The sequence below is a fragment of the Micropterus salmoides genome, unplaced genomic scaffold, assembly GCF_014851395.1.
Source record: "Micropterus salmoides isolate LMB-PRFRI ecotype aquatic unplaced genomic scaffold, ASM1485139v1 Ms_hic_scaffold_18, whole genome shotgun sequence".
Lineage (NCBI taxonomy): Eukaryota > Metazoa > Chordata > Actinopteri > Centrarchiformes > Centrarchidae > Micropterus > Micropterus salmoides.
In genome coordinates, this window is record NW_024040928.1 from 8602594 (window position 1) to 8618171 (window position 15578).

Genomic DNA, 15578 nt, shown 5'->3' on the forward strand with positions numbered 1-15578 from the left:
TAACTTGTCACATTTTATTTAACTAATTATTCTACATTCATAATATGTCATAGAGGCTGCCGTCAATGACGAAACTGTTATCTCTAACTCTTTTTTTTTATGTGTTTCCCCAAGTATACTTTTAAGGTTTGGTATAGGACTGAGAGACTGACACCAACATAACAGTCAGGGGAATGTAAGTGTACTGCTTCTGTCTTTAATGAATAGTTTGAAATTTTTACATTCTTGACAAAAGTTAGATGAAGAGATTTGTACCACTCTCATAATCATGAGAGTGGTACAAATCTCCTCATCTACAGGGGGAAACAGCATGCCTGGCTCTGTCCAAACTTCAGGAAGTCGCAACGCCTGGTTAACAAATAGTCCAGCCCACCCTGTGAAACAACATTGTGTCATTTTTACACACTTTTTACACTTTTACACATTGTTATACGAATCAAACAAATGAGATATGCAGTGTTAATTAGTGAGCTTTAAAGGTGCTGCTGGTTGGCAAATGTTGTTGCCTTTTTTACACAGCCAGGCAAGCCTATACTGTACCCTTTGTTTCCATTCCTTATGCTAAGCTAAGCTAACCATCTCCTGGCTGTATCTTAATATTGAATGGACGGACATGAAGGTGGTATCAATCGTCTCATCTCTCAGCAAAAACATTTACATTTACATTTACTCATTTGGCAGACGCTTTTATCCAAAGCGACTTACATTTGAGGAACAACATACAATCATTAACAGAACATAAAATATAGCACGAGATCTACAACTGACAATACATAATAAAAGCAGCAGTAAATACTAGTAAGTGAAAAAGCGCATTTTCCAAAATGTTGAACCATCTTTGTACAGTAAAAGAGTTAACAGTACACAGAGTACCAAGCAAACACTGACATGCTGTCTCAATGAGACACGTAGGTACAGTATGACAATGTGTGCATAAATAGACACACAAAGACACACCCATATATAGTGCAGTATGTGCACATGAACTCACGAGACACACGACATGTGTTGCTATGAGCTACTTAAATGCTCCTACTTCACTTGTGCTACAAGATTTCCAACCGTGCATTTCTCTCTCTCACTCTCTTTTCCAGGGCACACGCACCCACACGCACTGCGCACTCTCATGACTATAAATTTGCATATCTAGAAAGTATTTCCTGGTAAGTAGAGCAATGGCAGCTCTCAGGAGAGACAAAGACACAGATAGAAATTTGTATTAAAAAGAAGAAACATCTAAGCAAAAAAAGAACAAAACCTTGGTACACCATTACTTTAATGATCCATCATGTTCAAAGGGAAGTTATTCACAATCCTGCTGCAATAAACAAGGGAATGAAGCACTGGAGTAAAGTGCTTTTCATTTGGTGCTTGCATGCAGCAGATGTTTGCTCTTCACTCCTCCTCTTCTGTAGTTTTTAACCACATTTTCTCAAACAGGTCATATAGGCACTGCGTATTATACTGTTAAAGATCTGTTAAACTGATCATGTTGAGGATAACAGTACACAACAGTGGTTTAAAGGTCAGATTCCCCTTGTGTCTCCAGGATAGGAATGTGGATGTGCCTTCCCCAGTGAAATGTTTCTTTTCCCCGCACAGGCCAATACACCGTAGGAGTTCAAAGGTTACGAGTCCCAGGAGATGTCAACCTTATTACCCAAGAGCGCATCAATCCAGTCCATGGGGCTTTCTTAGTATTTATGTAACCTCTGACCTCAGGCTACTGGGGAGGCTCCCTCTCTCTGTTGTTCATGCCATTCCTCAGACTCCGGTTCACTCTCTTCTTCCAGGGGCTCCAGGGTTCAAGTTCACTGTCAGCACAGCCCAGACATGTTGAGGCCATCTAGTCTTCCGTCTGAGGCAAAGCACTGTGTCTGTATATGTCGTGCGATCATGCGTGTTTTACTTTTGCTGAACATTTTTATGTAATATATCTTGATATATTTGAGCCATCAGGTATGTTCTTTTTCCCTCTTGTTTTTCTGTTTATTACAAGTTTTGTACATGCAACCAATTTAAATAAATAAATTAAATAGAAAAATAAACTTTCTCACAAAAGATAACAAGAGGGGAGCAGTCAATTTTTTTTCAGTAAACATTAATCAACAATATGAGGTTCAAAGTAAATTCTTGTCCTTGGAATCAAACAGTTTAGAGAACAGTCTCACCACAAAGTCCATTTAGTAGCTGTAATGTCCAAATCTAATTGACGTTAAAGACTTCTTGTCCACCTGTCAATGCCTGGTTAAAAGTCAAAGGTTCAAAGGTCATTCTTTTGTTGTTCTTTTTTTTTCTCATTCTCATTCCTTTTCTCTGCTGTTTCCAAGGTCAAAAATGAACTTTGAACCTGAACTCTTAAGCCAACATGGATGAGAAGTACTTGAAAAAAAGAAGAAAGTTTGAACATCTACAATTCCACTACTAACTGAGATCTTGTGTGATATGATCTACCGCTCCAGAACAGCTATGCACCATGTTGTGAAATTGTTTACTCAACAGTCAATCAACAGTGTATCAAATGTGGAAGCTGTTGTGTTTGAGCTTACCTTAATAATCCTATATGCTAATAAACATTGCCTCAAGTGACTCCAGTGACACAGATGACATGGTGTTTATAAGGGCAACCAGACTGGATCGCCTTCGAGTGATATACAGAACAGAAACTCCCAGTCCAGGATCCTTGCTTTCCCCGCCAGGTTGTCGTTAACGCCTGATTGTTTAAGTGATAAGTGACGGTGATGGATGAGCCGGGCTTTGTGTAATTATTGTCCTGGTTATCATTGTCACTGCTGATAGCATACATCACCGTGTCCCAGCCAGTTTTGCGTGTGATAAATAACAGTAGCCAGAAGAAATACATTCAAATCATTTGTGAACAGACCCCTGGAATGTAAACACACGGGCAGGCTAATGGAGGGTCCTGGTCGGTACGAGCGCTGATGGCGTGAAATCATTACTATCATGTGATGCCGTGATTGTAATGTTTTTACTGTGTGGCTGCTGTAACTAATGCAAAATGAGAAGTGCAATGGACTACACACACACACACACACACACACACATGCACACAGAGACACACACAGACACAGCTTCTCTACCAGATTGGAGGCCTCACCATACTTGGCCTTTTTACTCACTCCTGCATGTCCTAGCTTATCCAAAGAAAGCTTCTTTTGAAGAGAACTCATTCACTAATTTCATATACTTTGTCAGGGGTGATTAACTGATTCTAATGCTTTATCATGCATCTATGATACTTGACAGCCCTTAGGTGATGTAATCTTTGAGGATGATTTATGGATTATGGCAATTAGTGCTCAGATGAAGGCTATTATTAAAGTTAATTTGCCTTTTACAGATCACTGTGTGCATTGTAATGTCCTTTTAAGGAACATTTACACAGTACCTGTGTGAAGATCTAATCTAATGCAAGATAAGGAATGGCTTGAGGAAGTCAGTGTTTAATCTACAGGCTATCTAGACACTGTGATATTTCTCACACATCGGCGTGGTGAGATATAATCTGCCATTTGCTACATTTGCCTGAATTGAGTGTTATTTCTAATAATAAAAGCAGCAGTTCATGTTATCTTTGATCCATCACAATAAAAATGAGGCTTGAAAAAGTCTATTTCCATTAACTCTCTGCTGCGCTGCCTCTGCTTCTGTCTCATTCTGTGAACATGACCTCTGACCCCGAGCTCTGTGGCTGACTGAGCATTATGAGATGCTAATTGGCCGTGTAACAATATATCAAACTATGATATACTGCCATGTAAAATGTGGAAAACACATTCTAGACTAATTAGTGTTGCCAATTCTTACTCTGGTGATCGCAACATATAATTGACAGGTCATTTGTTGAGCAAGTACTTTAACAAAATCATCACATTCATGTCTTTTTTCGTATCCTCCTGGTCAAAATATGTATTGTGATTCACCAAAGATTAAATGTGAAAAGTTGCTTGTTCAATTGCAAAGGACATTATTGTTGACTGTGACATTTGTATGAATAAGCAAATATTCACTGATAGCTTACTTACATCTCAGTTATTGCACAATTGTATCAATTATTGGGCTCTTTATCAATGGATTTTTGTGAAAATGTGTTGTCCTGGAACATTACAAAACATTTCTACATCAACAAAATGTTAGCATAGCTGTCAACAGTTACCTGAGTTTGTTGAGTACTCAAAAAGCAGATTTAAGGTGCATTTAATGAAACATTTAATGTTCAGTCATAATTGTAACAATTTTTTTTCTAGCAAACTATGTACTTACACCAAAAGAGCAGCAATCTTTACAGTCCTCTTGTCACTTAATTCCATTTCAGTGCAGCCCATGAAGGCATTCCTCCTCTCTTTGCCAGTTTGAAATGTCACCTGATCCCATCAATTTCAATTTGCTCTTCAGACAAACTCTCCCTCACACGTTAATGGACATTTTAGGAGATTAGATGTCTGACAATGAACTGAAAGGCTAAAAGACCAGAGGGAAGTCACCTGGGGTTATTTAATAGAACAGTGACTTAACAGCAGAAAGTGACACCTGTAAGGCCTTTCTGCTTGTTCCTGTAGTGCAATGTCATGTAAATGCAGTGTAGAACAGATAATACACGTTAAATTCATTCAGTCCATTTATTCATCAAACATTATTGGGTGTAAAACATGTATCTCTAAAATATCAACTTTTCTGGAGCTAAAAAAACCCCAGACCTGTTTTCAACTTTGTGATAATGCATTTTCAGATAATCCAATGCGATTTTAAATGGTTTACTTAGCTTAATAAGGAGACATTTTCTCAAACATAGAAGAAACCCTACATCCTTCAGTATATTGTATATCTGAATTCTAAATCACCAAATATAGAGAAACATGGTTTTCTTTGGACAGCAGAGTAATTTTAAAGTGAATTTTTTTTTTGTTTGTTTTTAGAACAGAGGAATCTCTTATTGTGTTCACAGTGCCCTTGCATTTGCAACACATGTTTTGAAATAAAAAGGTTGTTAAAATTTTTGTAAAAAACAAAAGCTATGCTGTCCAGCATTTCAGTATAAAACCAGAACACCACTTCCCCAGATGAAAAATAAATGCATGTTTTTTTAGTTGAACATACTAACAAACTGACAAGTATTTGTGAAAGCCTTTTTAGGGCTTGAAGTGCAGTGCTGTGTAAGCTGATACAGTGGCTCGGCTGATGCAAACACGCAGTTGTGTTCTTATGTAAAGATTTAATATAAAGACCAGGTCTTAGTGCAGGAATTACACATTTTCGTTGACTGTCAGCAGAGGAGGCAAGGAGCAATTTACGGGACCTAAAGCCAGATCAATCAATACTCGTCTGTGGAAGTTGAACTGTTGGAAAGGTCAGACAGGTCAGGGAGCACAGAGAGTTCACCGCTGGCTGCCTGAAGCTGTCTCTCTGTCATCTCGAACAATAAGTCATTGTCACAGGGAAGTAGAGTCACTTATCCCAATTTAATTTGCACTCTTGGTCCAAAAATCAAATCCAGTTATTTGGATGATGCAGAAATTAAATATATTGTAGATTATCTCTGAGTATTTTGAGTGAAAATCAGGTGTGTACAGCTGCACACAGTACAATGGATGACCTGAAATGACAGCAGCTTGGATACATGAGCCACTAAGTACCCCATAAAACACCTTCACGCTTCTCCTTCGCTCTCTTTCCTTCACTCTCTGTCTCACTTTCTACCCCCTCTCCATCTGTCTCTTTCTATAGCCCCGTCTTACTCTCTCAACCCCCCCTTCTTTTTTTTCTTCATAGACAGATGATATGCTGTCCTCCTTGCAACACCCTCGCAGTAGCATATTTCTCTCCCTGCAGCAAGTAACTCTGTCTTCTGCCTGTGTCCACACTCCTGCCCCCTCCCAACAACACAACCCAGGACAAGCATGGCCTGCAGCTTCGATGGCCTTCCGTGGAACAAAAACACACGCTGCCTCTCAAAAGCCTCCTTTATCTGTGGCGAACAAAAAGACGGCTTCACCTCCTCACTGTTCCCACCATTAGGCCCTGGCCTGGGCCCTTTTTCCTTGTCCCCTCCTCTCTCCCTCCTGCTCACACCCCTCTGGGTCCTTTCAGCATGGGGCAGTGGGGGTGTGAGGTACACCCTTTATGTTCACATGTGTCCACGCTAGTTTACTCTGACAGACTTGCCCCCTTCACAATAGGCATGCGAAGAGATTGACCAGCAGCTTTTGACGTGGCCACCCCCATTCAGATATGAATGAGCATGGGTGGAAAAACACACCTGCACCTTTATGTATGTGGGTTCACAGTTAATGCTAGAGGGGTATGTCTGTTCTGGGTGACTTGTAAGTTTGGAAATAAGCCTGAAATTTAGTCTGAATCCGTCTCAAAAGGGATAATCTGCTTGGATATGTGTTTGACTGGGCTGAACTTGACCAGGTAAGCAGGGTCAGAGTTGTGGAAAGCATTTTTTTTCAGCCCGACATGTCACAATATTTCGAAATCATGAGCAAATTATATGTTCTCTTGTTCAACATATGGGAGCGCCACTCAATCAACGAGATCTAACGATGCAGTGGCAAATTTGCATTGTGTGAATACAAAATGGGTCATTTGGAAGCGTTGTTGGCATGTAGACCCTGTCATAAAACCAAATGCGTTTACATATTCAGTAAATGCCCCTGTTCAATGTAATGTTCACCCTTACATTCATTCCTCCTTTAAAAAAAAAGACAAACGAGATGCCTGGGCCATTTGACTCTGACTGGGTCCATGAAGAAATCATTATCCCCATGACCCGAAGCTATTAATTCCATATCTCACTCTTCCCTCTGTCTCTCATTTCTCTCATTCTCTAGACAAATTCATTTACATGAAAGACCACTCACGCTGGTACCGGCCTGCAGGTAAATGACAATCTTACCAACGATTTCATGCAATATTACCATCTCTCAGCTGCACATGCAGTCCACGGGCTGTGGTAAGTGTATCATTAATAAATCTGCCCCGTTCCCATGACTGAAGGGATCAACATGTTTTAATTATCCTGCCGTGATTTGAACTCGATCAGCGTAGCGTTCAGTTACACAAACATTCCACCATCAAGCGAGATAAACACTCTGCCTCCGCACTCTGCATACAGAAAGCAGTGCAGGGACAAGGTAAGACACGGTCAGACTCTTTTTTTCCCCCCTTTTCTGTTTGTCTGTCTGTCTGGGTATTGCCATAGTAGAGCTGTATGGTTTGTTTAGTGGAGCAAAAACACAGACAGAGTATCCTGACAAGTCTGGACCTGGTGGTGTCTGATCAGTCACAGCAGTGCAGACATAAAAAGACAAGGAGGGAAAGTAAAAATCTGTATATGGTTTAAATATTTAAACAAAAAAAAGAAAAGAGTTAAATGCTTTGTTTTGGTGAATTAATGCTGGCTCTCAAACATTCCTAGGGGTCCCTCGATAAATTATGGCTCAAAAGATATAGATATAAAAGATATATATCTTGATTATCTCTTTAAACATATATATGTATATACAGCCTATTTACATTTCTGTTACACACACAATTGTGTTTTTCTTACTTTGTAGTGAAGTACTGGATACTTTCACAACTTAAGTATTCAAACAAAACTAAATATCCTTCAAACAAAACAATCTGAGGAGGAAAACTTGGTTGAAGTGCTCATGTCATCAACGAGGCTATAAACTGTGATGAGCGGTCACAAGCCAAAAAGGACAGGAGCCACTGATCCAGAACTAGAATCGCTACTAATAATTAGGGTGTTTGGAGTTGGGGACTGAGTATGCAGGGCCCGCAAAGATACTACAATACACAGAGAAAGCCTATGTACAGGGTCCAGAATCTTGTCCCTGGATCTACTACTATTATCTTACTTGATGAGTTACCTGGATGAACTTGCCAGGCAGTCTCAATGATCAAGGAATTGTCTTTTTTTAAGTATTCAAAATTGCTGTTTTGTTTGGTGCTGTCTCCACCTTCATGTGTAGCTGAAATGGGAGAGCAGCACAAATACTTGGACTGGGACCTCAGCATTTCACAGGAACAGGCTCAGGCAGTAAGTCAGTCAGCCACAGCCTGCGTGTGAATATGTGTGTGTGTGTGTGTGTGTGTGTCATCGAATCTCCTCATCAGGAAAAACTGCAGCCTTTTTTCGCTGCTTTTGGTGGCTAGGTCCCGTAGGGCAATGGGCAGCTTATGTAGTTCACACAAACAGACATGTACACTCTTACGCTGGAAACACACATACACTCACGCAAGAAGGAACCTGTTATCAAAAGCTCGTCCCACTGGCTGGCTGCCAAAAGAAACGTGCTGAGGCGAACACTAATCCACTTTAAATTACAACTCTACTGAAAGCCTGTGACCACAGCCAAATATTGATATGGGGTCATTAGTCAATTATGGCGGGGACTCTTGCCTAGTGATCAGAGGAGAGGGACCTGGGGCAGAGGTGGCCGAGCAGGAAGTGTCAGAAGGGGTCTGAGAGGAGGAGGTCACCGCAGGGGATTATGGTATTAGCAGGCGGAGGGTGAAACTACACGCCAAAGTTAGTCGAGATAGAGCTGTAGCCGTAATGCAAGTAGTCATGTGACCAAATTCTCCCCCCTTTTTTTCCTTCATTCTCTGCCTTAAAACAGCCAACTCCTCCCTCTCTCTCTCTCTCTCTCTCTCTCTCTCTCTCTCTCTCTGGCTTGTGGGAATGTGTGTGTGTGAATGAGAGACAGAACGTTTGAATGTAGTGTATTTTCAAGGCACACCAGCCCATGTGCTCGCTTGGCCCAAAAAGCATCATCACCCCCCCTAGTGGCACATCAGGTTTTAGTCTTTTATTACTGTGCTCTTTCCAAAATGTGTTACAAATCATTAAAATAGAATATATCTAAGAAAATTAAATTCTGCTCGTCTTCAGAATGCTTCCACTCCAATTATAGCCAATTACAATTATGTATTATTAAATTCTGTGTGATTGAAACATCCTTTTTTAAATTTTTACCTGGCTTTATTTGTTAAATTGACATGTAGGGCTCTCCGCATTTCTTCTTCAATTGTAATTAGTATGAAGATGGATAGAAAATCTAGAGAAATCTAATCATTCAATTAGGACCATAGTGTTTCAGGCTAAGTGAAACTACATCAATGCCTTGACACAGATGATACCATTAATTTCCTCTGCGTTGGTAATTTGATAAGGCATCAAATTGGAGAGATTGCATAGCAAAGGGCATCATCACAGCCAAGCCAATTTAGACAGTGCGTGGGGCAAGCACTGCATATAGAAGATTAAATAATGACTGCTTAAAAAGATGAGCTGTGTGTGTCTTAAATCATTACATTGCGAATGGATGTTTAAATCTGTTTTATGTATGGTTTTATCTTTTTGTAACCTGCGTATGTTGAAGCAAGCAGAGGTCAGAAAAGTTTGCCTGTGTGCAATTTGTCCTTGACAGACACTGTAATATTAAGAGCTTTTATTGTCCACTGGCTTTTCACAACACACTTACACATAAACAATGAAGCAATTGCTGCTCTGAATGGTGCAAATAAGAAAAAGAGAGAGAAAAAAGCCCAGTAACAGACCACCAGTAAAGTAGAGACCACCTATAAATGCTTTCCATCGGTGGGTTCACAGAAGCACTTCAGCTGTAATACTTTAATTGCTCAGGGACTCAAAGTCTAATAAGGTTTCTAAATCGAGCTGCTTTATTTGTTTTCCTTTGACTCGCGGCTAGAGCAAAAAATGCAGCCACTCTAATTGCAGTGCCGTCATTAAGAGCTGTGGGTATTAAAAGTTTCTTCCTCCAAAAAACGAGCATGTTTCAATGTTTTTGTTTTTTCTCTCTCCCCAGAACTGAATTATGGGGCCATTTCTGTCAAGGCCAGGTTCACACAGGAAGTAATTGAGTTTAATAGAAGAAATAAAAAATGCTCTTAGCCTGAACAAATGTTGAAATACAGAAGGATAGAGTTCATTTACTGTTTTTACTAGTTGTGTGATGTTTCGTGACAATTAGCACTGTGCCCCTAATGAAGGGTGAATGTCTGCTTGTGACAAAGAAGGGGTCTTTTATTCATTTTTGTTAACTGGCTGATTTTTGTTGAATTAAAAGCAGTCAAATGTCCTCACCTAATAGCAAGACACCTGTCACTAAAACTAAAGAAACAAACTCCCTTAAAAACACAACCTTGTCTCCAACGTATTAACTGTCTCCACTGATACCGAAATTAGATACCTGCGAATCTCACACAATCTTGGGGACAGATCTGTAAAAATATGTATTCTCAGATCTGTATTTTTATTCATATTTTAATCAAACTCATCTCCTTATTCTTTGAGCTGCTTACTTTTAATTGAGTTTGTATTACAGTAATTATCAAGTGAGAAGGAAATGAAGTATCTGTCAGCTTGACGTGTCACAGGTACACTCTCACATTGACATGGGAAGGGTGGAGGGGGGTCTTGTTCTTCCCCTGATGAGGCACACAATGGCAATCACAACTCAATTAACACTTTCTATATATACAACTGTGCACGGAGACACACATGCCTGCACAGACAAACACACACGTGCACACACGCGCGCACACACACACACGCACACAAACAGCGAGGAGAGGAGTGAAAAGGCTGTTTTCCAAGTCTTTCTATTGATCCTGTGACTTTGACAGCTACACCTGTTTTAGGACCTGTGAAAGTAGACAAAAACGCTCCTATGTCTTGAGTTGTTTGATGCCAATTAATTAGCTGTTTTGTCATCCCCTTATTACTTCCATGCACCAAAGTTTAGGTTCAGCAAAAAAAGAAAAAAAGTTTAAGTTGAGGGAAAAGGTCAGAAAGAAGTTACATTGTTTAAGATACGACTGAATGATTGAATCGAAAAATGTGTCAAATTAACAATGATACAATTAATTAACCATTAATGAAAAACACCATATACAATCCGGCACATCATTCTCAACTGAGCACTGAAACTATTTTTTTTAAATGTTTGAACTCTTACATTTTCTGCATTACTGTACATGTACAACCTCTATAAATCTGCTCTCTTTGGCTGCTATTTCATTTCTAAATTGGCAACATGGCTTTACACTTGGCCAGCCTTCCTTTATGCTACACATGATCTACTTTTGCTGGGGCCAGTCAGAGAAATCCACCTGAAGTTATTTCTATAATAGTTTGTCCTTCCACTACCCACATGCCTTTCTTCTCCTTTTTTTTTCTCTTTCTCTTCTCTGTTACCTCTCCCCACCGCTTTCTCTGTCTAAACTTGCTTTCCTTGATGAGTCCTAGCAGGGAATCACAGGCTCGGAAAAAAAGGTAGGGGCCTGACAGAGATTGATGTCTGAGCGCTCCCCCTGATTCGCTGATTAAACCCATCAATCAATATGCAGAGGAGGTGTCCAATGCAAATGGATCCAATCAGGCGGAACGGAGTGGTATTGTCTGTGTGTTGTGGCGAGTGGTAAAGTTAGAGGTGGAGGACAGGCACTTCAGCCCCTCTAGGACGGGGACTGGAAATGGATGCAAACTCAAAAGGAGAAACAGGATGACTATTTGGGATTGTAAAGATTGAGACCGGATGACTTTTGTTAATTGTAAAGAAACAATGATGCCTGATTATGACAGACGTTTATTCAAAAGAATTACATAGTGAAACGCATGATCACTGACTCTCTCCTGTTCCCCGGAATCACAAACACGTGCGTACTCCCTCTCCTCTTGTGTAAACAGAAGAAATGTGTGCTCATCTGACTACAGCTACTAATTTCACACACAAACATGCACCGACTCACGCACAACGCTCACAGGCCCGTGTGCATATTTCATCTGGGCGGCATTCTCTTTCTCCTTCCCCCGTCCCCATCAGCTCACACACACTATCATATTTTCCATGTCTCCATCTTCATCCAATCTTACTGTAATGGTACAGCGGGGACTGCGGCTGGATCTCCCCTCTGGGCCCGGCTGCTCCCTGAAGTATCTGCCTTGCTCTCACTTCAACCCTCATTTGAATACAAGTAGCATCCTTGGTCATTATAGTGGGAGTGTGTGTCCTGCTCGCTTGTCATTGAGATTTGTGTGTGTTTGTGTGTGTGTGTGTGTGTGTGAGAGTGAGTCTAGATAGTTGTGAAAGTGACACAGCCGGGATGGATACCATTGTACCCAGGGGTCACGTTGGCCTCTGAGAGCAGCTCGCAGTGCTGTTGTTCCGGCTCGTTGAAAAAACATAGCTGCAGTCGCAATCACCCCAACCAGCTTTTTTCTGTCCAGTTCAAGTTCATTATTCATGATTGTTCCATCAATGTTCTATCTCTATCATTCAGTAGGCTCACCCTCCTCATTTAAACCCCACGGAAAGAGAAGACTGGTCATTTGTTTCAGTAAATGACACAGATGCCTCTCACTCTGCTTATAGACTTATTCCTCCCCTTTTTTGGGGAAGGGGTTGGGGGAGGCGGTGGCGTATGTGAGGGAATGATACCATGACACGTTCTTCCCTCCCTTTTCCTCCTCCTTCATCTCCTCCTTCTTTCTCTCCCCCCCCCCCCCGTCCACCACTCTATCCATCTCCCCTCCTCCTTCCCCTTCCCCAGCTCCTGTAGGAGACAACGAGCCCCCAAAATGGCTGCCTTGGTGCCAGGGGGACCACAGGCTGCTCTCCCATCTCCCATAATCACCGGGGCGATGCTCGGATGCCTCCCCCATTTGCATAATGCCATCCTGACACTTTCACTTCCGCCATCCATCACCGGCGGCGTGAGTCCCGCGGCCTGCTCCGTCGCTCCGTCTCCCCCTGATTGCGTCCTGTGTTTATCTGCCCAAGCACAAAAGATTGATTCCCCGCTGTCTCTCGGCCTTATGTTCAGCAGATAGGGATTTTCGCCGAATGATGAAGCACCCAGTCAGCTAATGATAAACAGAAAACACATATTCAAAAGGACGGTCTCCCCCCTCTCTTCGGCTTTAGTGTGGCTGCTGCTCGCCTTGCCTTCTCCTCTGCCATGTGTGGGGAAGGGAGGGATGTCAGGTTAAGGAAGTGAACACACTCTGCAGGGAGTTCAATTTGAAACGCAATTGTTTTCCTGTCAGTCCTTTTACATTTTTTCTGTTGATTTGCTCCAGGGGTAAGGGAAAATGAAGGACCGGGAGGAAAGGGAGATAGCAATTAAAATAAAACTGTCGTCTTGATGGCTGCTCTTGTTCTTCTACACACCACAGTGCAGGCGGATCTGACAGACCGTGCTTTAAGAACATATCCTGGCTGAAAGATAAAAGCATACATGAGTGCAGCCCAGTAGCTTTTAGGAGGGTAGAATTGATACAAGAGGATTCCTATACTTCTACTGAAATAGGTACAAACCAAACCCAATAAGTGCATTATCCATGTGATTACAACGCATCAAACACAATGCTGCATTTAACCTCTGAAAGACACTGTAACATCCAGTAAACGCATGTTGTAACAGAGGCATATTACATCCATTAAATCAACATATAAAACGTATTGACTTCACGCTTTACTTTAATGAAGTGGGCTGGAGTCACATTTCTTCAAATGTACTTGTGCACAGTTTACAATGTGATAAGCATTCCCCACTATGCAGGCGATGCTACTGTATGCTGCTGCAGAATGCCAATGCAAAGCATTTCACCAAGTGCACCAAGTCTGCAAAGTTTCACTCCACGATAACAAAATACTATTAGCTGCTGTCACGTACAGGAGAAGAGAGATTATTTTATTTATTGAAATGAGATTGAAATGATAAATCTCTCTCCCCATGATAAAACACTGGGACTCATAAGCCAAGTGTGGGGGATAGGGATTAGAAAAAGATGGAGGCGAGAGAGAGAGAGAGTGTATGAGAGAGAGAGAAAGAAAGAGAGAGAGAGAGAGAGAGGGAGAGAGAGAGAGGGAGGAGTGAGAGGGGAAGAAATTCATAATGCATAATAAAACAAAAGGTGTCGTGGGAAACATCACTGATATTAAAATCAGAGGCAGACAGATCTATATGAAAAATGCAGATTTGAAAATGTAAATAACCATGGCCCTAGGGGGGAGGGGGAGTGATTCAAAGATAGGATGACAACATGAAGAGAAAGGCATTTATATGGGGGCTTTGATGTTTCTCACATCCAAATTTATGCTACTGACGACCAAAATAATGCCACTGAAGGGGATTTTACACAGTGCACTGCTGGCCCTGTTTCATACCATGATGATATAAAACACATTATGCTTCACATTATCTCAGTGTGAGAATGCCTGGTAATGAGATGATTCACATTCAAGAGGGATACTTAAGATTGCATTTCAACATTTCCAAACAACAACATGTTATCTTCACATTAAAGCCCTTTTCCGAAACAAAGGCGTTTGATCCGTGCTCCAATATGTGTTCCCTCAAAGGGAAATCCACACAGTGTGCCTAACCTTAGCCTTTGAGGATGACCCTCTCACTTAAATCCAAACGCGCCCAGATTGCTTTGACTTTCTGCTGGAGTCCAGCTGTCAGTCAAAATCAGAAGGAGAATGGACCTCAGTGTTTGCATGAATTGTTCCTTTAATAAAGCTGACTGTCCTTGTTGCTCAAGGGGCAACACAGGATGTGCTCCTGTTTCTGCTGCTGTGCCAAAATGACAGTGCAGTTAAATGAAATTTGAAGGTTCTGTAGTGTTAGACATCATTTGTGAACATATCATTTTGTTGCACATCCTGTTCAGATCCAATATCTTCCCAGATTTAGTTCCTTTTTGGTGCTTTGTCCTCTTATGACATTGTTACAACTTACAGAAGGTTTGGAGGAGTGTGAGAAAACTATACTAGGACACCGCACTGACTTTTGCCCTTCTTTTCTGTGCAGGAACGCCAACCCCTGGGATTGTAAGGGAAAGAGTAGGGGTTTCTGGCTTTTTCCTCATGTAAATCCACTGCACATGTTTAGCCCTGTTGCAGTGCTTTACGATACTCAACTCCCGAACATCGCCATTAGGGAGCTCTCTCACAGCCATTATTTTGAATACATCATTATTCTGGCAGCACTATCACATCCAGCTCATCACCATTTTTCTCCTTTTTCTTTGTTTTGAATAGATAAAAGCTTCATGAGACGAGAGCATCAAGTCACTTCAATCGCAAGATTCATTGGCTCTTGAGCTTTTGCATATGTTGTCAAATGCCAGTCAACATCTTACTCGGTTTTGAATGTAAGATCTCTCTTTTCACAATACTACCATTTGCCCAAAATGTAAAGGTGTATGTTACTCCTTTATATTTTTGGTATAGAGTGCTGTAAAAAATCTAATCCTTATCGGTTATGATAACATACTCACAAAGTACAATGTTGATCATCAAACAAACCTTAAATTAGTTTATTTGGAAGATACAACTTTCTAATAACTGATGTTTTATGAAAGGTTTAAATGAATGTCATTAATAAGGTTAATAAATCATTTAAAAAAGCATTTATCAGTTACAAGCCATTGAAAAGACCAATATCTAGGATGCAAAGTTATGCAAAATTGCCCAAAATCCATTTATTTACTTAACAGGCATTTCCCAATGCTT